This window comes from Pogona vitticeps, chromosome 1, assembly GCF_051106095.1.
Source record: "Pogona vitticeps strain Pit_001003342236 chromosome 1, PviZW2.1, whole genome shotgun sequence".
Taxonomy (NCBI): domain Eukaryota; kingdom Metazoa; phylum Chordata; class Lepidosauria; order Squamata; family Agamidae; genus Pogona; species Pogona vitticeps.
The window spans coordinates 172,835,877-172,857,911 of NC_135783.1; the positions used below are offsets into that span (position 1 = coordinate 172,835,877).

The 22,035-nt window shown below is 44.1% G+C and overlaps 1 long non-coding RNA gene across 1 annotated transcript; it reads left to right on the forward strand.

Annotated features, from left to right (window-relative positions):
- Positions 1 to 7,675: 7,675 nt before the first annotated feature.
- On the forward strand, positions 7,676 to 15,911 carry LOC144584002 (uncharacterized). The gene is made up of 2 exons (XR_013537981.1): positions 7,676 to 9,109; positions 12,533 to 15,911. It is a non-coding gene; the product is annotated as an uncharacterized LOC144584002 (long non-coding RNA).
- The last annotated feature ends 6,124 nt before the right edge of the window (positions 15,912 to 22,035 follow it).

Here is a 22,035-nt window from a genome sequence, read left to right on the forward strand (position 1 = left end):
ATGTGGGGGCACTCACGATGCTGAGTCATACCCTCGTAATCTCAAGAATAGACTACTATAGTGGTCTCTACATGCGGCTACCCTTGAGGCTGATGCAGAGACTTCAATTGGTTCAGAATTCGGCAGCCAGATTAATAACTGGGTTAAAGAAATTTCAGCACATTTCCCCCACTCTGACTGCACTTCATTGGCTACCGTTTCGTTTCCGCATCGACTAAAAGGTTTAGGACCTCGGTACCTATCAGAACGCCTGCTCCCAGCCAGATCTGTCCATAATACCCATTCCTCACAGGCAGGGTGATTGAGGGTCTTGACCCCAAAGGAGCCCTGGAGGGAAAGATCTACAAACCGGGCCTTCTTATTGGTTGCCCGCTGCCTATGGAACAACCTGCCGACTGAGATTCATCTGGCACCCTTGCTGGATGGATTCAAAAGAGCATTGAAGACCTGGGTCTTCTGCCAGGCTTTCCCGGAGCACTAGGATCTTGTCCTCCCTTTTTACCATTCTTTTTGCTATCCTCTGCATCATTGTTTCCACCACCTTATTGCCATCTGTTTTAATTTCTGATTTGTTATGTATGAACTTTTTTAATAATTTTTTTTTAAAAAAATTCTCCTTATATTATTGTTAGCCGCCCAGAGTGGCCTGGTTGCCAGATGGTACGGGATATATATAAAAAAATAAAAAAATAAAAAATACATACATACATACATACATACATACATACATACATACACACACACACACACACACACACACACACACACACACACACACACACACACACATATACATACATAGGATTTGTGTCTGTTGCATGTATACCTCATATAGACACCAGTTTTAACAGTGTGGTGACAGGAGGGAGGAGGGAGGAAGAGACAAGGAATTGCTATTTTCCCTTCCACAAAGACCAGCAAATGCCTAAAGATTCTCTTGAATTAAATTCTTTTGGTTTTTATTGAGATTACAGTTTATGGAGAGATTTGGCTTTTCACGAATCATGATCTCCTGAGTCATGATTTCAGGACTGTTGTCACTAGTGATTTTGAGAGTGCTCTCGGTCATTCTACTATTGTTCTTATACCTTCATATTTTTGCACAAAGGCTTTCTTTTCTCCTTAATGTTGACATCATAGGTTCAGGGACAGATGCTCTGTGTGGATGGGCCCTCGGTGAAGCCCACCTTTGCTCAGAGAGGTGAAGAGGGCTCCCATTGATACTTTCTATTTGATGGAAATCATCCCACTGAGCCTGTTAGTATATTATTTTAAAATCGCATCGGAGTGCTTAATGATACATTCCCATGTTGCTTGGCCTCCTATTGACCCACTGTGACGTCAAAAGCAAACAAAAAAGAAAGAAAGAAAAGAAAGAAAGAAAAAGAAAGAAAAAGAAAAAACCACACGCACACCTTTTTACACACTGCCACCAGTTGATTCACTAAATCAACATGCTTTGCTTAGGAAAGACGAAGGTCCATTCATCACTATCTTTTGAATAAAACAGGTTTATTGATTACAGATGTTTCTCTAATAATTCATAAGTATCTTCTTCAGGTTCATCAAGCACCAATAACAATTTTCTATATTATCCTACAGGTTACTATTCACTCCTCAGACTAATCGCATCTCAGATCTCCCAACTATCTCTCTCTCTCTAACTCTAACTCTACTCCTCTCCCTTTCTCCTCATAGGCTCCACCATTAATATATCTAGTGGCCCCACCTCTCAACCACATCAGCATAAAACATGAATAATGCATGACTTATTTTGCATCACAAGGGGTGACCACTACACCCACTGTTCCCTTCTTGTAAGGTGGAGGGTTTGGCCTTGGAGTGAGTACCCCATTAACCATTCCAAAATTTGGAATCTTGCTCAGCATTTAGGGCAGGCAGAAACAAAAAAAAGCACCTGAATCTTTTCTTCTGGGCATTTTTGAGAATTTTCAGGGAAAGCCTGGGCTTTTTCAGAGAAAGGTCTAACTGTCAAAGGCAGTGCAGAATCAGGAAGTCTATCCACTGCTGCCTAACCTCTGGTCTCCTGGTTTCATTAACATACAGGTGAAGGGGGTGATGACAAATGGCCAGTCAGAGGGCCCACAGAAGCCAGTGGTCATCCTTATATTTACAACTGTTTGTGACAGAAGCTTCTCAGCATGTTCAGGTCTTCCATTGTCAACTGCTTTTATTCTTTGAGTATTCATGACTTCATACATCTGAAAAACTGTGAGCGAGGGAGAGGGACAAAAGAAGAGCAGGCCACTTGGAGGGCTGCTGCTGCAGCATTTCAAACTCTGGTGAAATTCAATGGGGAGGGGAGCAGGCTTGGCTCATAATCATTCTGCAATTCCTGAATTGGGGGGTTGGTCTGATCTTGAGCTCTTCCCTTTCCAAATTTCCTTCCTACATCTAATTATATTTCCATCAGAAGAAGAAATGGAGGTGCACTGGGAATACATTTGGTATTCTAACTATGTTGTCATTATGAGGGGCTTTGAATTTATGTTTCCTTTGAGACCAGACCATGACTTCAGCTTTGCAGGGAGAACAATGAGGATACATGAAGACAGCAAATCTGCATCTTTTGGACCATTTGAAACACATGTTGGAGGGCTTACCAAATAATATTATTGGTAGCTCAGGGACAGGTCACAAACTCTGTTTTCTTGCAGAAGTCAGTAAAGAGCAAATGTTCTTGCCTCTAGGTCTGCTCTTCAGATATGGGCAGTGGCAGAAGGAAACCCTTCCCTCCCTGCAAAAGGGGAAATAAAACTGTTGCTCTGTCCTGTCAAAGTGCTGGCCAATATGGAGGAAGAATCTGATAGTCCTCCAAAGCCTCCAGCACAGAGCGGGGTGGAGGGTGGAGGGGCTCACCTTTTCACCAGTGAAGTGACACTGCCACAAGCAAGAGTTTATCACTATAGCAGAGACCACAAGGAAAACGTCACCCAGAATGACTTCTACCCAGTTTTAATAACAAGACTCATAACTGTTCTGTGGTTCCTGAACTGGCGGTGAAGAAAACCTTCCAAGTTGCAACATATTATCTTGAGCTCCAGAGCTTAGAAAAGGTAGCCTTTTGTACCATAATTCCAAGAACCTGCAACTTCCATAGCCAGCTGGGAGACTGTGGGCAATGTAAAAAGCCACAATATGTTAGATTTATTCTGACATCCTCAGTCCATAGGTGCTTTCTTCTTTGCCCAGGCTGTGATAATAAAATGTGTCTGTCTGTATGTATGTGGAAGCACTTGGGGAAAATAAAGCTCACGTCAGGATGGAGAGTCCATTGCCTGTCACCTGGGTGCTAGCTTTGCACTTAAACACAAACTCTTTATATGTAACTTGAGGCAGACCTGTTTTAAATATAGAAATCTGCCTCAGACATAATTTGCTTAACCATCAAACTATCCAGTAAGTAAAGAATCTTTTATCAGTATACTTGCTTATAGCACATGGTTTAGTCACCTTTTTCTTTCTTTTTCCACTCACCATGATCTTTTATATAGCCCTATCAGAACTATAACAGCAGGCTGCAAGTCAGTGTATTTTTATGATGTCATGCTGAACAATCAGCATTCTGCATTGCAATGTTCTGATGTGGTTTTCATGTAATCCTAGGCGTGGGGGAGGAGGGGAGCATGGCAGTTGGCACCCTCACTTGTCAGCAAGTTCATCAGGCTCAATTCCAGTAAGTATGTTGAGCATCAGAAGCACCTGCTGACTTCCTCCTCATTATGGCTATAATCCAAGATTCAACTCCTTCCAAGCACCTTTTGCTGAAACCAATGGGGCATTATCGAGGAACTGACTTCAGAGTGGAGTGTGCTGTGGGGGAGGATGGTAAAGGCTCATGAGAAAGGTTGTAAGAGAGCCATATTGTCATCATGATCCAGTGGGAAACAGTTTGTAATTAAATTGGGGATCCTAAATTGGGGATCCTCTATTGGGCCCATGGACAGTGACAAAGAGCCTCTTGGATTCGCGAAAAGAAGAGATCCTGGAGATGTGTGTGTGTGTTTAGTCGTTTAGTCGTGTCCGACTCTTCGTGACCCCATGGACCAGAGCACGCCAGGCCCTCCTGTCTTCCACTGCCTCCCGGAGCTGTGTCAGGTTCATGTTGGTTGCTTCGCAGACACAGTCCAGCCATCTCATCCTCGGTCGTCCCCTTCTCCTCTTGCCGTCACACCTTCCTAACATCAGGGTTTTTTCCAAGGACTCTTTTCTTCTCATGAGATGGCCAAAGTACTGGAGCCTCAGCTTCAGGATCTGTCCTTCCAGTGAGCACTCAGGGTTGATTTCCTTTAGAACTGATAGGTTTGTTCTCCTTACAGTCCAGGGGATTCTCAAGAGCCTCCTCCAGCACCACAATTCAAAGGCATCAATTCTTCGGTGGTCTGTTTTCTTTATGGTCCAGCTCTCACTTCCATACTTCACGACAGGAAAAACCATAGCTTTGACTATTCGGACTTTTGTTGGCAAGGTGATGTCTCTGCTTTTCAAGATGCTGTCAAGATTTGTCATCGCTTTCCTCCCAAGAAGAAGGCGTCTTTTAATTTCAGGGCTGCTGTCTCCATCTGCAGTGATCATGGAGCCCAGGAAGATAAAATTTGACACTGCCTCCATATCTTCCCCTTCTATTTCCCAGGAGGTGATGGGACCAGTGGCCATGATCTTAGTTTTTTTGATGTTGAGTTTCAGACCGTTTTTTTGCACTCTCCTCTTTCACTCTCATTACAAGGTTCTTTAATTCCTCCTCACTTTCTGCCATCAGAGTGGTATCATCTGCATATCGGAGGTTGTTGATATTTCTTCCGGCAATCTTAATTCCGGCTTGGGTTTCTTCCAGTCCAGCCTTCCGCATCATGTATTCTGCATATAAGTTAAATAAGCTGGGGGACAGTATACAGCCTTGCCGTACTCCTTTCCCAATTTTGAACCACTCAGTTGTTCCATGACCAGTTCTGACTGTTGCTTCCTGTCCCACATATAGGTTTCTCAGGAGATAGATAAGGTGGTCAGGCACTCCCATTTCTTTAAGAACTTGCCATAGTTTGCTGTGGTCCACACAGTCAAAGGCTTTCGCATAGTCAATGAAGCAGAAGTAGATATTTTTCTGGAACTCTCTGGCTTTCTCCATAATCCAGCGCAAGTTAGCAATTTGGTCTCGAGTTCCTCTGCCTCTTCGGAATCCAGCTTGTACTTCTGGGAGTTCTCAGTCCACATACTGCTGAAGCCTACCTTGGAGGATTTTGAGCATAACCTTGCTAACATGTGAAATGAGTGCAATTGTACGGTAGTTGGAGCATTCTTTGGCACTGCCTTTCTTTGGGATTGGGATGTAGACTGATCTTTTCCAATCCTCTGGCCATTGTTGAGTTTTCTAAACTTGTTGGCATATTGAATGTAGCACCTTAATAGATATAGAATGCCAAAGCCCATTGAATGTGAAGGGAATGTAAAGAATGTTCCAGGTCATTAGATGGTGATGGAAAGGTGGGTAAAACTATAGCTTTAATGTGAAATTCGGAGACAACTTTAGGCAAGAAGGAAACATCTGTATACAGAGTAACTTTCTGAGGATGAAACTGGAGAAAAAAATGCATCGACATGGAGTGCAGCTAGTTCGCTAGACTGGCAGGCCCAAGTAATGGCAACAAGAAAAATGGTTTTGAGGGAGAGTAGTCTCTCAGAAGTTGTCACCAATGGCTCAAAAGGAGGTAGAGTGAGGTGTTGCAGGACAGTGTGTTGGGATCATTGTGGAGGTAGAGGTGAGCATGATGGTCAAATGTTGGTGAGACCTTTAAGAAATTGTTTGAGTGGGGTGACAGAATAGTGTGGCAGCATCAGAGCCTTGAAGTTGGTGTGAAATTATGGCAGCTATGTAAACCTTGAGAGTGGACAAAGAAAGGTTGCAATAGAAGAGATGAAGCAAGAATGCTAATAGCACATTGAGATTTGTTGGCACGGTAGGGAGGTTACGCTCATGTGCTCAAGTGGCACATTTATAAGTATAAAGACAGGTGGTGGCTGGCTTCCAAGCATGAGAAAGAATATGAGCTATGGAGGGTGGATTCTCCATGCTGATAAGTGAAGTGTGTGAGGATCAGGGTGGAAGGTATTACCATGATTCTGTGTGAGGAGGTGAGGGAGGAGGGGGAAATGGAGGACGTCAGTGTACATGAGTCTGAGAGTGGTGAACCATGGTTGTCTGGGTCACCAAGGGGTTATGAGGATGGCATTTGATCTGTCTTGTCAGACCTTGACAATGGTTCTCAGAAGAAGAGGTGATGGAGGCTGGGAGACCAGGTCATCATGAAGAGATGACTGTGGTTGATCCCTGCTCTGGAACAGTAGAGACTGCATTTGGCATTGTGTGAGGTGGCAAAGACATCTATGAGAGGGTGACCCCAAAGTATACAAAGCTGGAGGAACACTGAGCCATTGAGGGCCCATCTGTGAGTTTGAGTACAGAGCCTGCTCAGTGTATCTGCTAAGCCATTGTGGAGGAATGTGGACAGTTACTGGATAGATGTGGTATTTATAGTACCATTTCCATAGTTGAATGGTGAGGTAAAGGAGGGAAAAGAAATGTGTGTCTCTTTGTTTGTTGATATAGAATAGGGCCATGGTGTCATCTGTGGTGACTTGTATGCCTTGTTCTATAATCAGGGGTTAAAAAGCACAGAAAGCTGGCATCTGTAGCAACTTGAATTGTAAGCTGGAGGGGCCTGAAATGCCTGCTGATGAAGAGGTTGATTGGTGTATTCCACCAAGTGAGTTGGGCGGCGAGCTCTGGTGTGACTTTGAGAAGTTTATTTATTTATTTATTTATTTATTTATTTATTTATTTATTTATTTATTTATTTATTTATTATCCCGCCTATCTGGTCAGTGAGGACCACTCTAGGTGGCTAACAACCATAAAATGATACAATAAAAGTGTAAATAGACAATTCTAAATGATAAAAACACTACATTACATTACACGATACGTAAAACAAAAACAGAAAATGAGGAAAGAGGTATATGATGGAAAGGCCTGCCAAAACATCCATGTCTTTAATTGCTTCTTAAAGATACCCAGCGAGGGAGACCCATGAATCTCAGGAGGTAGATTGTTCCAGAGGCGAGGAGCCACTGCCGAGAAGGCCCGATTTCTTGTCTTTTCCTTCCGGGCCTCCCTCGGCGTTAGGCTCCTCAGCCTCACCTCCTGGCTCGCACGAGTGACACGGGTAGATCTTGGTGGGAGTGGGCATTCCGCCAAGTATCAAGGCCCTAAACCGTTTAGGGCTTTATACATGAGCATCAACACTTTGAAGTCGATGTGGAATCGGATGGGCAGCCAATGCAGTGCGGCCAGAGTGGGTGAAATATGTTGGTATTTTTTCACAGCACTAAGTAATCTGGCCGCCGCATTCTGCACCACCTGTAATTTCCGCAGCAGCCTCAAAGTAGCCCCACGTAGAGCGCGTTACAGTGGTCTAATCTCAAGATTATGAGCGCATGCACCAAGGTAGTGAGCGCCCCCACATCAAGGTAGGACCACAGCTGGGCAATCCGCCTTAGGTGAAAAAAGGTGGTGCGGACCACCGACGCCACCTGGGATTCCATAGTGAGTGCCGGGTCCAGATGGATCCCCAAGCTGCGAACCACATCCCTGGTGGTCAGAGTCACCCCCCCCAAAGAGAGGGAGTTTCCCAAATCCCCGGCTGAGGGGGCACCCACCCTCAGTACCTCCGTCTTGTCCGGGTTCAGCCTGAGCCCGTTCTCCTGCACCCATTGCAGTACAGCCCCCAGGCAGCGCTGAAGGGCCAGAGGTTTGGTGGGTTGATCAGAGAGAGGGTTGAAGAGAGACAGGTACCAAACCTGAAGTGATCTCATTTTTAATCTAGCATGTTGTATGATGGAGGTCGTGGAGGCCATCAACCCTAGCAGACTCTGAGTCTGGTGAGCAGTAGTCTGAGATCAGAAGTGGCACAGAAGCATGTGTAGCTTTGTTGCTCATTCGTGTGGGAGGAAGACACGAGACTGTGGTGAATCTAGAATGATTCTTATGTAAGTCACGAGTTGGGAAGGTTGTAGGATAGATTTGTCCACATTGACTCTGAGTGCCAGATCTGCCAAGACGGACAAAATGAGATCTATGTCGTGTAAGGCCTTGGAAGAGGAAGGAGCAACTAGCAACCAATCATTGATGTATGGGAATATGGTGACTCTGCATATGCAGAGATGCACTGCTACAGGTGCCATACATTTTGTGAAGACATGTGGAGCAGTGGAGAGGCCAAATGGAAGGGCCTCGAATTCGTATGTGCAGACTTCAAGGGAATATCTGAGAAATTTGCAATGGTCTGGTCGAATGGTTATATGGAAGTAGGCATCACTTAGGTCTATGACTGCAAGACAGTTGCCTTTCTGAAGGAGGGGGAGTATGTGTTCTAGTGTGACCATGCAGAAACACTTTGAGGTGATGTAGGAGCTGAGGTTGCATAGGTAGAGGATGGGCCAAAGGCTGCCATCTCCTTTGGGAATTGTGAAGCAATGGGAATAGAATCCTGGGTCATTGCTGGATAGAGTTACAGGAGCAATGGCATCTTTTTGTAATAGGGATCAAACGTCTTCTTCTAATAGAGGTGATGGAGTTGTTGTTCTTAAGGGTCCTGAAGATGGCAGAAAAAGAAACTCAATCACATAATCAACTCAACGATAGAGAGTGCCCAAGTGTTGATGGTAATCATGGCCCAGACTTGGAGGTAGGATGCAAGGTGGGTGGAGCTCATGAACTGTAGGATGTAACAAGAGCGGATCTGTTCAGTGAAAGAGTCAATGACTTTGGTCTTTTTGTCAGGGCGCCTAAAGGATTGACAGGGGCACTGTTGTGAGTTTTGCCAAGGTGAAAAAGATGAGGAGGATGGTGGTGGATACCTCTTTTTATTGGCTGGTGGTCGGTATTGTTCGTATGGGTAAGTACGGAGCCACTAGTACTGTTGAGGGTGGAAGCAAGACTGAGTGTTGTAAGAATGTACTGTTTTTCTCATTTTTTGCAGGTTGTATAGAATCTCATCAGTCTTCTCATCGAAGAGGCCTATGCCATTGAATGGTAAGTCTTTGATTCACAACAGTGAATCCTCTGATATATGAGCAGATCTAAGCCACACGTGTTGATGCTCCTGGTGGGCGAGCTTTATACTCATCAGGTGTGGTTTGAAGAATGGGTAAAGCCTTATTCCATAGGTGACAATCATAGGCTCCCATTGCTGCAAGGTAATTGGCTGCCCACAAAGTGAAAGAGGCCAAAGAGTAAATTCTACAACCAATTAAGTCTAATTTTCTTTCTTCTCAATTATTTGGAGTGGCATTGAAGCAGTTGTGAGCTCTATTCTGAGTGGTGTCTATGATCACCGAGTTGGGAGGAGGGTGTTTAGATAAGAATGTGGCATTGTCACCATGTATTTTGTAGAGATTTTTGATGCATCTTGAAATTTGTGGTACCGAAGAAAGTTTGAACCAAGATTCCTTAATAAGTTTAAGAAGGGAAGGTATGAATCCCATACTGAGTGGAGGGATCTGGTCCTGGTTGATGTCTTCAAAAACCTTATCTGACTCATTCAGCATGGGTTGTTGAATGTCAAGGTCCATAAATCTTGCTGTATGAAAACTAAGTTGGGAATAAGAATCTTCCAATGGTGATGATGGGTTACCATCCGCAATATCAAAGTCTGGTGTAGGCAGGTTAGGTGGGGACTAGAGATGGGGACAAATTAAAAAATGGCAATTCATTTAGATCCATTATTCGTAAAGGTTAACGGATCAAAGAATACAAATATACGAATATTCTTCAATGAATCGAGGGATCAATCTGTCAATTCATCTGCACTTTAAATGGCTCCCAACAGTGGCTCCCAACCACCTAGAGACACCATATTTGCAGAGGATCTTCCGTAGATGATTTTGTACAAATCCTGAAAGTTTGATGAACTTTGGATTACAGACCCCTAAGTTATATAGTCACAAAGAGGTCCCCCCAGGAAAGCTCCCCCCAGGTACTTAGAGAAACCAGAATCACAACAGATCTTCCTATATCTTTCCCCAACATGCCTGCCAACTTTGGTGAAGATTGGATATCAGATATCCAAGTTATTCACCCACAAACTGGGTCCCTCCAGGAGAGTTTATTACACGGCACAGAAGCCCATTCTGCCTACCAGCCACCAATCAGCTGATCAGAAGCCAATAGGCAGCCACCCCCCTACACACACAGCCAGCCTCCCCAACAGCCTCCCCCCACACCCCCTTCCTTTTCCTATCTTAGCCCCTACCCCACTCCCACCAACACCCCCTTACCTTAATAGCTGCTCCATCAGGCCTCCGCAGCCATGGCGTGTAAAAGGGGAGACTGCCTGCCCTTTGCAAAGATGGTGGCTGCGGCTTCATTTAGGGTAGGGAAGCTGCAGCTACCATCTATGCAAAGGGCAGCCTGGTTTCCCTTAAGGCAGACTAAGTGAATCCAGGCTGCCCTTTGCAAAGATGGCAGCTGCAGCTTCCCTACCCTAAATGAAGCTGCAGCCCCCATCTTTGCAAAGGGCAGCCAATCTCTATTTTTACATGCTGTGGCTGCAAGGCCAGAAGACCTTGGCAGCAGCGATTAAGGTAAGAGGGTGTCGGTGGGGGTGGGGTGGCATGGTGTGGGGCCTAAGGTAGGGAAAGGAAGGAGTGGGGTAGGCTGTGATATTGGGAGGCTGTGTGTTGTGGTGGCTGCCTTTCTGCCGCTGATTAGCTGATCGGTGGCCGGTAGGCAGAATGGTGTTTTTTTAATACGAAGGATGAATAAAAAAAGGATAAATATTCATTCCTTCATATTCTTGGGGGTCTCTAGAACCCACAAATACAGATCAACAAATATTTAACGCATCAGCTATATTTATTGGAAAAACCAATCCGCTTTTATATTCATCCCCATCTCTAGTGGGTACTCAGGTGGGGGTGAGGAGTCTGAGGCTTCGGTATTGGAGATTGGGTTGGTTGGTTGTGGAGACTGGTAATATGGAGATGTAACGTCCATAAGGAGACATTGAAGTGTGGGCAATGTCGCCTTGCAGTGGAGGCAAAGGGACATAATGTTTGGTCTTACCAGTACCATAGGATGTAGTGGACGGATGTTGTGTGTGATGTGGATCTCCTTGGTTGATGAGAGTGTGTAGCATCAAGTGGGGCTGCTGGTGGTCTTCTATAAGTAGTAGTAACCTGTAACAAAGATGATCATACTTGAGTTGGTTCAGTAGTATGAGACTGGGTCTGTACTGAGGTTCGAGGTCACTTTAGTGCCATAGTTGACTGTAAGGAGTGTAGCTTAGTGGTATGAGATTGTTTGAGGTAGTATTTAGTTGGCTTTGATATCAGAGGTTGAGGAGATAACTCATCATTGGAAGGTATTTCCTGAAGAGGCTCTCTCCTTATATGGCACTGAGGAGGGGATGGTGATCCCAATGAGTCAGAGGGATAGTAATAGGAATACCAGTGGTGTTTAGGCTCAGTATAGAACCTGGGATCAGACAGCCAGTGTCAGTATGACTGGTCTCGATATCGCTTGGGTTGAGGCTCATAGTAAGCTGGAGGTTTGTAAACTGTAACTCACTTAGGATAGTTTCGAGCTCGAGTATCATGCAATGCCATCAACCCCAATGTTGGGGGAGCTTCCAGATGCTCAGCATCGAGTTTGCAGGTCTCTGCTGAGTTTTCCCAGTTCGTTTGCAAGGAAGTACTGGATCAGCCAAAGTGGAGGCTGAATCCAAGTCTGGAGTGGAAACAGAGCAACTCCTAGACTTTCCCCATTCAGGTGATTGACTGAAGACTGGGGACAGTGGTTGGCCCAATGGTGGGAAATTGGATTTATCCTCTCCCAAAGCAGAGTCAAGACAGATGGTTGTTTGCTCCAGTATGGGAGGTGGAAGAGAGGTCTTGGTGAGTGCAGATCAAGATGAGGTACGCTAAGATTGATTGTTAGGACAGTCCTGAGATGACTTTTCTTTTTAGATGGCTTGGAGTGGTTGGATACCGAGGCCAGTTTCGAAGTCGATCTCGACTTCGAAGTCGACCCTGAGGGCTTAGACTTGGAGGTCGACTTGGATTTGGATTTGACCAGTGCTGGTCTCAATGCAGGCAAGGTAGATGGCATCTCAGTTGATGGGGTTGAGCTGTGGATTGGAGAGCTCTTCATGGTGTCCATAGCAGGTGGTTGAAGTTGTAGGGAGCATTCCGACTGTTGCGTAAGTGTGAGTTTCTGTGGGGTTTTTTTTTTGTTTTTAGTTTTTTGCAGGCCTGACATGAAGAAGACTGGTGCGATTCCTCAAGGCAGAAGAGGCACGAATAGTGTCTGTCAGAAAGGGGAATCTTGTTGGGGCAAGAGTCGCACAGTTTGAAAGGCCCTGTCGGGGCCATAAAATGGTGGAAAAGAGAGAGGGGACAGGTCAGGGAATGGAAGAGGGAAGATTCATCATTCTAACTCTCCTACTTCCCCCCCTAGTGAAACTCACAAAGAAGGCGAACAGAGCTCTGCTCGAGAGATGAAGCCTCAGCAAGTGGCAAAAAGAAACTGAGACAATTGGCAGGACGGGCAGACCATGTGTACTAGTGGGGTAGTCCTAGCTCTAGAATATTCCAGAAACATCTGCATAAGCACAGAATAAACCCTATAGTGTGCATTCACAGAGACCACAAAGAAGAATTAAATATCATGTTTAATTCATTATGGAATAATTTTAAAGGTAATTAAAGGTCTCTTTCAATCAAAGCTAATTTCTTCTTTCAGTCAACATTTAAAATTCAGTGGGCACTTGTGTGACTGATGTGAGCAACCCATTTAGCAGTCTGCTGCAGAATTTTGGTGGCAAACCACAAGTGTTTCATTTAAAATAAAAACTTTGGGGTGTCCTGGGGGACACTGGAGGGCTTCCAAAAAAGGGGTTTGGTGCCACATGCAGCCCATAAGATACATTTTTCTCACTTTTGGCCCAAATAGATTGATTCCACCTCTCCTTACTTAAGATGCAAACATTCCAAATGAGAGATTCCTTTGAATTTCAGGATTGGATAACATGCAACAGCAAATGCCTGTTCCCTCCCCTTACATTATCCTACCAGACAAGCACATTGTTCAGATCAACATGCTATGCCTGAGACAGCAGACACACAGACAGATCTCCCAATCATGAAACAAAAGTAAACTAATTTGTCTAAGGTGGACTCAGTTAAGATTGTTAGAAAAAACAAACCATCCTTCCTTCTTCTGCAGTGCTTTTAATTAATGTTCGTGGTATAATTTAGTTTAACTACAAATTATAGTAAATTAAGAGCCATAGCAATAATAATTGCATGCCGCCAAGTCAGTTATGACTTATGACAACCCTTTCCAGGGTTTTCTAGTAAAAGAGTACTCAGAAATGGTTTACCATTCCCTTCTTCTGGGGGCATCTTGGGACTGTGCAGCTTGCCCAAGGCTACACAGGCTGACTCTTCTGGGATGCACAGTGGAGAATTGAATGTATAACCTTTGGCTCTATAGCCAGATGCCTAACTTAAGAGTTATAAGTCAGGGAATAAAGCTACCTGCAATATTGTCCACATTGATGCTGACTAAGTGTCTGTGCCTCCACTTTCTGGGGAACAGATACTTAGGAGCGGTACTTTCTGAGTATAATCCTTACCTTACAATGTTCCATTTTCTTTTCTTTCCAATAGTTCTGCTCTGTTGAGCTAATTCACAGCTGGACTCCTCTCCTGATAGATAATAAAGCCATATCTGGGCCAAGACGTTCTTGTTAGTCAAGAGAGACTTTGAATGCATACTGTATAATATTCACTTGCATCAACTGAGTGCATAGGCATACGGTGGCCTTGATTCAGGGATAATTTTAACTGCCAAAGGTGGAGATCCATCTTTGAGTGCGTATTATAATTTAGATGACAGGGCACATCTCCATCTACAATGTTGCAAGATTCACCTACTCCACCCATCCTGCTTCTCAAAAGGGCCACCTAAAAATGCCATTGAGTCTGAAGTAGTTTTCCTTTGATGACTATTCCCAATTTTAAAATCTGGATGCAAGCAGCTCCCATGACGGTAACAGAATCTGCATGCAGCTTTGATTTTGTCATCTCCTTTGTTCAATCAGGACAAATGAATATTTTAGTGAGGTGCAAATCTACCCTGTTCTCCTGGAAACATTGAATGACTCATACAATTCTTTTGGCTTTCCATGGAATTCCTGACACATCGCTCCTGAGGAGGAACCTCCAGATTTGCTTGGGCGAAGTCCAATGACAACCTGGGGATGTGCAAAACCCCCTCTGAGAAATTTCATTAGTCTTACTGAAACATCTTGGCTTCTCTCAAGATTCCTCATATGTTTGGCCTCAGGAACCAATTTCAGATTTATACTTTAGTTCAGATGTAAAATCGTGATACGATAGCATCTTTCAGTTCAACAGACACAGGGCATTTGGGAGTTTGGGTGTGGAATTAAGAGCATTTGCCCTCAGGTGGCCACCAACCTTGCTAAAAAGAGACTAAGGGAGAAAGACTAGCCCTTTCTATCATGTTAGAAACCTGGTTGAAAGGGGTGAGTGGGGAAGAGAGAGGTGAGCTTGAATTGTCTTTGTGCCAGTGAATGAAGATTTTGGCAAATGACTATTTCCCTGCTTTGGAATATGGACAAAATATTTGTGTTACTTTTGGTTGTCTACATGAAAACAATACTTATGAGTCCCAGTGTGATAATTAATATTAGTGTGTCATACTGGAAGCATCCAACACTGAAAAGAAGAACATCAGGAACTCAAGGAACTTAAGGTATTTTCACCAAATCTTATGCTGGGCAAAAGCAGGTTTGGGAAGTATGCTGAAAAATCTGTTCTAAGTTGTTGTATATTTCTATTCCACCCTTTTCCCTAGAGATAATGGTGACCTCTGTGTATGTGTCTCTGTCTGTAGGTAGACATCACGCACACAAAAACCAAACATAACCTCTATTTTTTTAAAAAGAAAACTGGGTCTCAATTTTGTCAGACCTCTAGAGGAAGACAACTGGGGGAAGCAGTGAAGAACTGGTTTCTGTCTTGATGCTTGGCTGTTTGATATGCTGAAGGTATGCAGAAGAGGTAAGAATAAATAAAATAAAGAATAAATTAATTGCAAAATATTTACTGTACTTCCCATAAATTTTAAACCAAAGGTTGCTGCTGTTGTTCTTCTGTGCTGTCAAGTCAGAACCAACATAGCAACCCTAACAGGGCTTTCGCAGTAAGTGAGATAGCTAAGGAGCTGTTTTTCCAGTGCCCCCCCATGGGTTTCCATGGCGAAATGGGGATTTAAAGACTGTTCTCTAGAGTCCTAATCTATTACTCTATTCACTACACCACACTGTGTATCAAACAAGGGGTAGGAACAAGAGAAAATTTAGCTAAACATTCCCCCTTTCAACATACAACAATATAAATCTGTGTATTTTGTGTAAACTAAGCGATTACACTTTTCAAGAACAGCTGTTTAGCAAACAGAGGCAAAAAAAGAGAGAAAAGATCTAAGCTGGGATTGGAGCTGAGCGGCTCTTCTGCTAGGTGTAGTGGCACAATATGAAAATGCTATACACTGTGATTTCCTGACTGAGGCTGGCCAACAATATGCAGCCCCTGCAATCCTCTGGATGGACCTTTCTTGTGTAACTTCGTACTCTTTTCACCTACACACTGGAATTCTGCACCACACACCTCAGGTGGTTTCCCTTCTCACTCCTGTCCCACAAGAGAATTACCCACACTCCAGGTAGTCACAGGCGCTTCTCTGGCACCTTCACCCTAAACCTAGCCACATCTTTCTTAGTGCTGCTAAAGTAGGTCTTAGCCCCCAAACCTCTACACAGTCAAAAACTGGATTGCCCAAGAAGTCAATAATCTGGAAGCATTTCCAACGGTGTGCAACAGATGCTTACATGGCTGAGTGCCTGTACTGAGCCACTTCTCCAACAGTAGCATTTTCAACAACCTGAAGAGGCAACACAGAGCACTGCTGCCGCCAAATGAAGTGGGTACTGTGGGAGTAAGTGGCTTCCTTATTGTGAAGGGGAAGAGTCATCAGAGGACAGAGATTGAGTCACCAGCCCAGGGAAGCAGGGAGGTAGATGAGCAAACAGAAAGAGGTGGTAGGCAGCAAATGCCAGACAACATCTGAAAAATAAATATAAAAAAGCCAGGATTACCCATTGCCTAGGGGAGATGATTGCCATAGATGACCAGACATTCTCTTTGGTGGAGAACAGTGGTTTCCATAGATATGTGGCAGAAGTGGTACCCCATTTTCAATTGCCATCCCAAATGACCCTTAGCTGCTGGGTGGTGCCAGATTTATTTTGGGGGGTCAGTCAAATAGTACAGCAGCAATTGGCCAGGACACAAGTGGTGCATTTGACAAGTGACATCTGGAACCGAACATGCCCATCTCTCCCTGACAGGACACTGGAGAGAGGTGGAGGCATCAGGTGAAGGGCAACACACAAGGGCAGGATACAGGTGGGTCCTGTTCAGTATAGTTGAGATGGAGGGCAGTTACCCAGCTCAAAACATGTGAAAGGCTCTGAGGGACATGCTGCAACAGTAGAGTTTAACTATGGAACGCCAAGGTCTCTTTGTCATAGTGGGGCAAACATGATGGCAGTGCTGCAGGGGTGAGGTGTGTGATCCACATTATTAGTCTGTTGTTTGGGGTGCTTTGCAGTGTGTGTAAGGCACATGCACACCTATTATAATGGAGTGGACCAGAAGTGGCAGGACATTTTCACCAGTGTCCAGAATGGGGAAGTGAAGCAAGAAACATTGAATTGCCACTACACCACCTGATCCAGGATGTAGCAACCTGAAGGAACTCCACTTTTTACCTGATTGAAAAAGTGCTGGAGCAGCGGGGGGGGGGACTCCATGATCTGGCACTGAAGACTTCCATTGTTATGGCTGCTCCTCATCTGGGCAGAAAAGAGGGGACGTAATGGTTCAAGTGGTCTATATCTTTCAAGAGTGCAACACAGGTCCTTAGATGGGAGACAGCCATCCTCAGCCAGGTGATCCCAATGTTTCAGGGCTTGGTGGCATGATGGAGGGCATAAGGAGTGGACAGTCTAGATATCCACTAGATATATAGGGATTCTATAGAGGGAGAACAGCATTTTTTCTGGACTGAAGTGGTGGCCCTGGCCAGCAAGCTAAAGGACCTGATCCACTACAGTTTTGCCTCCTTGTGGAAGAAGGAAGATTATGTTCTAGCAACCCCCTTGGACCCCCCCCCCCAAAAAATTAAACAGTGGGCGAAGGATATTAAGCAGCAGCAAGAGGGGAGAGGCAACACCACCAACTTTCATTAACAAGCAGCAGCAGCTAATGAAGAAAGTCCACCTAGCACTGAGGGGAGGTAACACAGTGCAGGAAGAAACTAGCCACGTTCATAGAATCTGAAACACCAGTGCCAGCAGTTTGGGCTTCAGGCTGCGGCATAGTATGGAAACAGCACTGGTCGCCCTGCAGGATGACCTCCTGAGGGAGGCTGACGGGGGGCAATATGTCCTTGTTGGTCCTCCTCGATATCGCAGTGGCCTTTGATACCATTGACCATGGTATCCTCCTGGGGCAGCTCTCTGAGCTGGGGATCCGTGGTCTCGTTTTGGCATGGCTCTGTTCCTTCTAGGGGGACCACCCCCAGAGAGTGCAGCTTGGTTAGATGAGTTCCACCCCATGGATCCTCAGTCGTGGGGTTCCGCAGGGGTCGATCATCTCACCAATGCTATTTAATATCTATATGAGGCCGCTGGGTGAGGTCATCCGGAGTTGTGGGGCTTGGTGTCATCATACGTTGATGACACCCAGCTCTACTGCTCCTTTCCTCCAACTGCAGTTGATGCTGTTCTGTCCCTTGAGCGCAGCTTGGGGACCATTCTGGGGTGGATGAGGGCAAATGGACTGAGGCTGAATCTGGACAAGATGGGAATCTTGCATGTGGGCATGGCGTCAGTGGGTTGGGAAAGTCCCTTTAATTTGGGGAGTGATTTTTCCCACAAAGAATGAGGTTCACAGCTCAGGCATCTGCCTGGACCTGGATCTCACCATGGAAACTCAGGTGATATCTGTGATCCAGGCAGCCCATTTCCATCTTCGGAGGATTGCCCAGCTGCATCTCTATCTAGATGGGGGGACACTCATGACTTTGATTAATGCACTCGTAATCTCAAGAATAGACTACTGCAGTGCTCTCTAGATGGGGCTACCCTTGAATTTGATGCGGAGACTACAACTGGTTCAGAATTTGGCAGCCAGATTAATAATTGGGTTGAAGAAATTTCAGCACATCTCCCCCATTCTGGCTGCCCTTCATTGGCTACCGGTTCATTTCCACATTGACCTCAAGGTTGTGATGATAACATTCAAAGCCCTAAACAGTTTAGGACCTCGGTACCTATCAGAATGCCTGCTCCCAGTCAGATCTGTCCATAATACCCATTCTTCACAGGCAGGGCAGTTGAAGGCCTTGACCCCGAAGGAGGACCCAGAGGGAAAGAACAAGAAGCCGGGCCTTCTCATCGGTCACCCCCCACCTGTGGAACAATCTGCCCATGGAGGTACATCTGGCACCCTCGTTGGACAGGTTTAAATGAGCATTGAAAACTTGGCTCTTCTGTCAGGCTTTCCCTGAGCATTAAGTTGCTGATATTTCTGCTCCCCTTTTATCATCCGTTTTGCCATCCATTCATAATCCTACCATTTCTATTGCCATCTGTTTTAATTTATCCTACTAGTTATTGTATCTGTTTAAGGTTTGTATTATTTTATTCTTATTGTGTTTTAATATTGTGTTGTTTGTCTTGTTGTTGTTAGCTGCCCAGAGCAGCCTGGTTGCCAGATGGTGCGGGGTATAAATCTAATAAACAACAACAACAACAACAACAACAACAACAACAACAACAACAACAACAACAACAACAACAACAACAACAACAATAATAATAATAATAATAATAATAATAATAATAATCACGGCAGGGCCTGCTTGTTGTCTCTTTGTGAATGGCAGCTTTCCCCTTTTTCTGCTGGCTACATGGGCATAATATAGTGCAACAAGTGGGAATGTACATGCTGCTCTCAATCTCTCACTCATTTGCTTTCTTTCACATGTCAACCCAGCTCTGTCCTCCTCTTCTTCCTTTTTCATAACAAGATCTCAGCACATGATATGAAATGAGTGGGAGGAGAGAAAAGGGACGAATAAGGGAGGGGAGTAGAAATTCAAGAAGTGCCTCTTGCAGGCAAAAGCTGGATTTCTCAGTCTTTCATTTGCTTTCTCTCAGTATTCTTTCTTTCCAATAGCTCCATTTGCAGAGAGGGCTACTGTAGGTGATCAGGCAATTGCAAAGAAGTCGACAAGCAGATGTCCGAGCCAGCGGAGCCTAAAGGCAACGCCTTGAAAACTCTTTTATTAACTTAGCGAGGGTTACATCATATGTTGTGAGAATTCAGTCTTGTTGCTGTTAACATAATAGCAATTAGTTATCTGGAAGCTGAGTCATGGCAACTGGACTTCTTTCTTATCAGGTAGAAGCGTTTAGGTATTCATCCAAGTAGCTTCTTCAGACTGATTTCTCTTTTTTTTGCAATGTTTTTAATATTTTCATTTAAAATATTCTCCACACTTTCCTCATAGTTATAAAACTCCAAATCACTGTATTACCACTTTCCTATTTACTATAATTTCTGGAATGTGCTTCAAACGATTTGGAATGTAGTATAATTTAACATTTCGTATACCCAAATGTCCTTCTCTTTGAAATATATACATTTTTATTCTTGCTCTTTTGTTCCCCTTAAAGAGCAGATTAATCATATTCTTTTTATTCCTTAATCATATTAATCATATTCTTTTTATTCCTTATCATTTCTCTTTATGGGTAACATCCAAAATATAAAATTTAATTTAGGGATTATCTTTATTTTTGATGCTGCTATTCTTCTGAACCAAGATAAATTCAACTGATGGTATTCTTTTATTTTTTCCTTAATTTGTTTTTTCACTTTATCAAAATTCATTTTTATATCTTGCAAATTCCAAGTCATATTGATCCCTAAGTATCTAATGCTACTTTTTAATTTACCTTCAAATTTATTGTTAATTCTCCTTTCTCTTTTCATTAACATAATTTGCTAATATAAATTCCTATTTACTTTATCTTTAACACTGCTACTTCTTCAAATGTTTTAAAATGAATTTTAACTTTTTCTATAGATTTTAATGGATCTTCAATTGTTAATAATGTATCATCTGCAAATAAATTCAATAATTTTTTCCTCTGTTCTCTATTCCCTTATCTTTTCTAATTACATTTGCAAACAACTTCATTATCAAAGCAAATAAAACTGGAGATAAGAGGATGCAGATGATACATTATTAACAACTGAAGATCCATTAAAATCTATAGAAAAAGTTAAAATTCATTCATCTTGCGCACGTCGTCTATTTCCTGCAGGTCACCAGAAAAGCCAGGGGTCATTGTCCAAACATTCCAGGTGCCCAACTTTAGGGCTGAAGTTTTCTTATGATTGTTGCATGGTGCAGGGTTATCAATCTGCTTGTCGGCTTTCACCCTACTTAGTGAGGTGCAGTTACCTCTCCCACCGTTGGAAGTAGCCCCTGGCATCATGCTTAGTGAGGTGCAGTGACCTCTCTCACCGTTGGAAGTAGCCCCTGGCGTCATGCTCTACGCTAATCGAGCAAAGACTTATAACCAGTAACTGCTACTTCCCGTGTTATTTCGACACTGTATGCAAAGCTGGAGTATCCTCTCCAGAGCATGAAGGCTGGGTAAAATAATACGGAGGATAGGCTGTTACCCAAGCAGCAAATCCCCACTCTCCATGTCCCTCTTTGAACTCTCCCCCTTCTCTTGCTTCTTCTGCTCTTTTTTCTCTCCACCTCATCAATTGTATCTTCATCTATCTCATTTTCTGAACCAAACTCAAGCCCCTGTTCCTATTCCTCCATTCTCCTTCCATTAAAATATCCATCTTTTCATCCAATTCAGTGCACTTTCACAATTGTCTATTTGATAGACCTTTCTACTGAAGAGGATTGACAGGTTACCTACCTGCAATTGTAGTTCTTCGAGTGGACCTCTGTGATTCACACTGTGTGTGATCTGCACATGAGCAGAGCCTCGTCAGAACATTCTAGAGCTTCTGCAGTAGCAAAAAGATGCATTAGTGTAGACCCCTCCCCTCTGGTATATGTACCTTGGTGCCAAGGCTCTCCCTTTGGTTAGGTTAACCGCTGCATAAAGAAAAGGGTATGACAATGGGGAGGCCAGGTTGGGATTGACAGGTTACCTATCTGTAATTGTAGTTCTTCAAATGGACCTCTGTGATTCACACTGTGGGTAATCCACACATGTGCTGAGACTCTTTGGAATATTCTAGAGCTTCTGTGGTAGCAAAAAGATACATTAATGCAGACCCCTCCCTCCTGGTATATGTACCTTGGCACCAAGGCTCTCCCTTTAGTTAGGTCAACCATTGCATAAAGAAAAAGGTTGTGACAGTCAGGAGGCCAGGTCAGGATGTGTGAATCACAGAGGTCCACTCTAAAAAGTACAATTACAGGTAAGTAACCTGTCATTCTTCTTCCTGGCCTCTGTGAATCATACTATGGGTGACTAACAAGCTACCTTACCCAAAGGAGGATGTCACGCCAAGGTAGATGATAAAACAGCATGCCCAAAAGCAGCATTGGATTTCTGATGAATGTCCAATCTGTAGTGATTGATAAACGTGGATGGCTGTGACCATGTTGTAGACGCTCAGATGTCAGCGAGGGGGACGCCCTGAAGAAACACCATAGGTGTAGCCAACGCCCTGGTAGAATGAGGGCAGATACTCTTTGGAGCTGGAACCCGAGCGAGCTAATAAGCAAGCTGGATGGTACATGCAACCCACTTAGATATT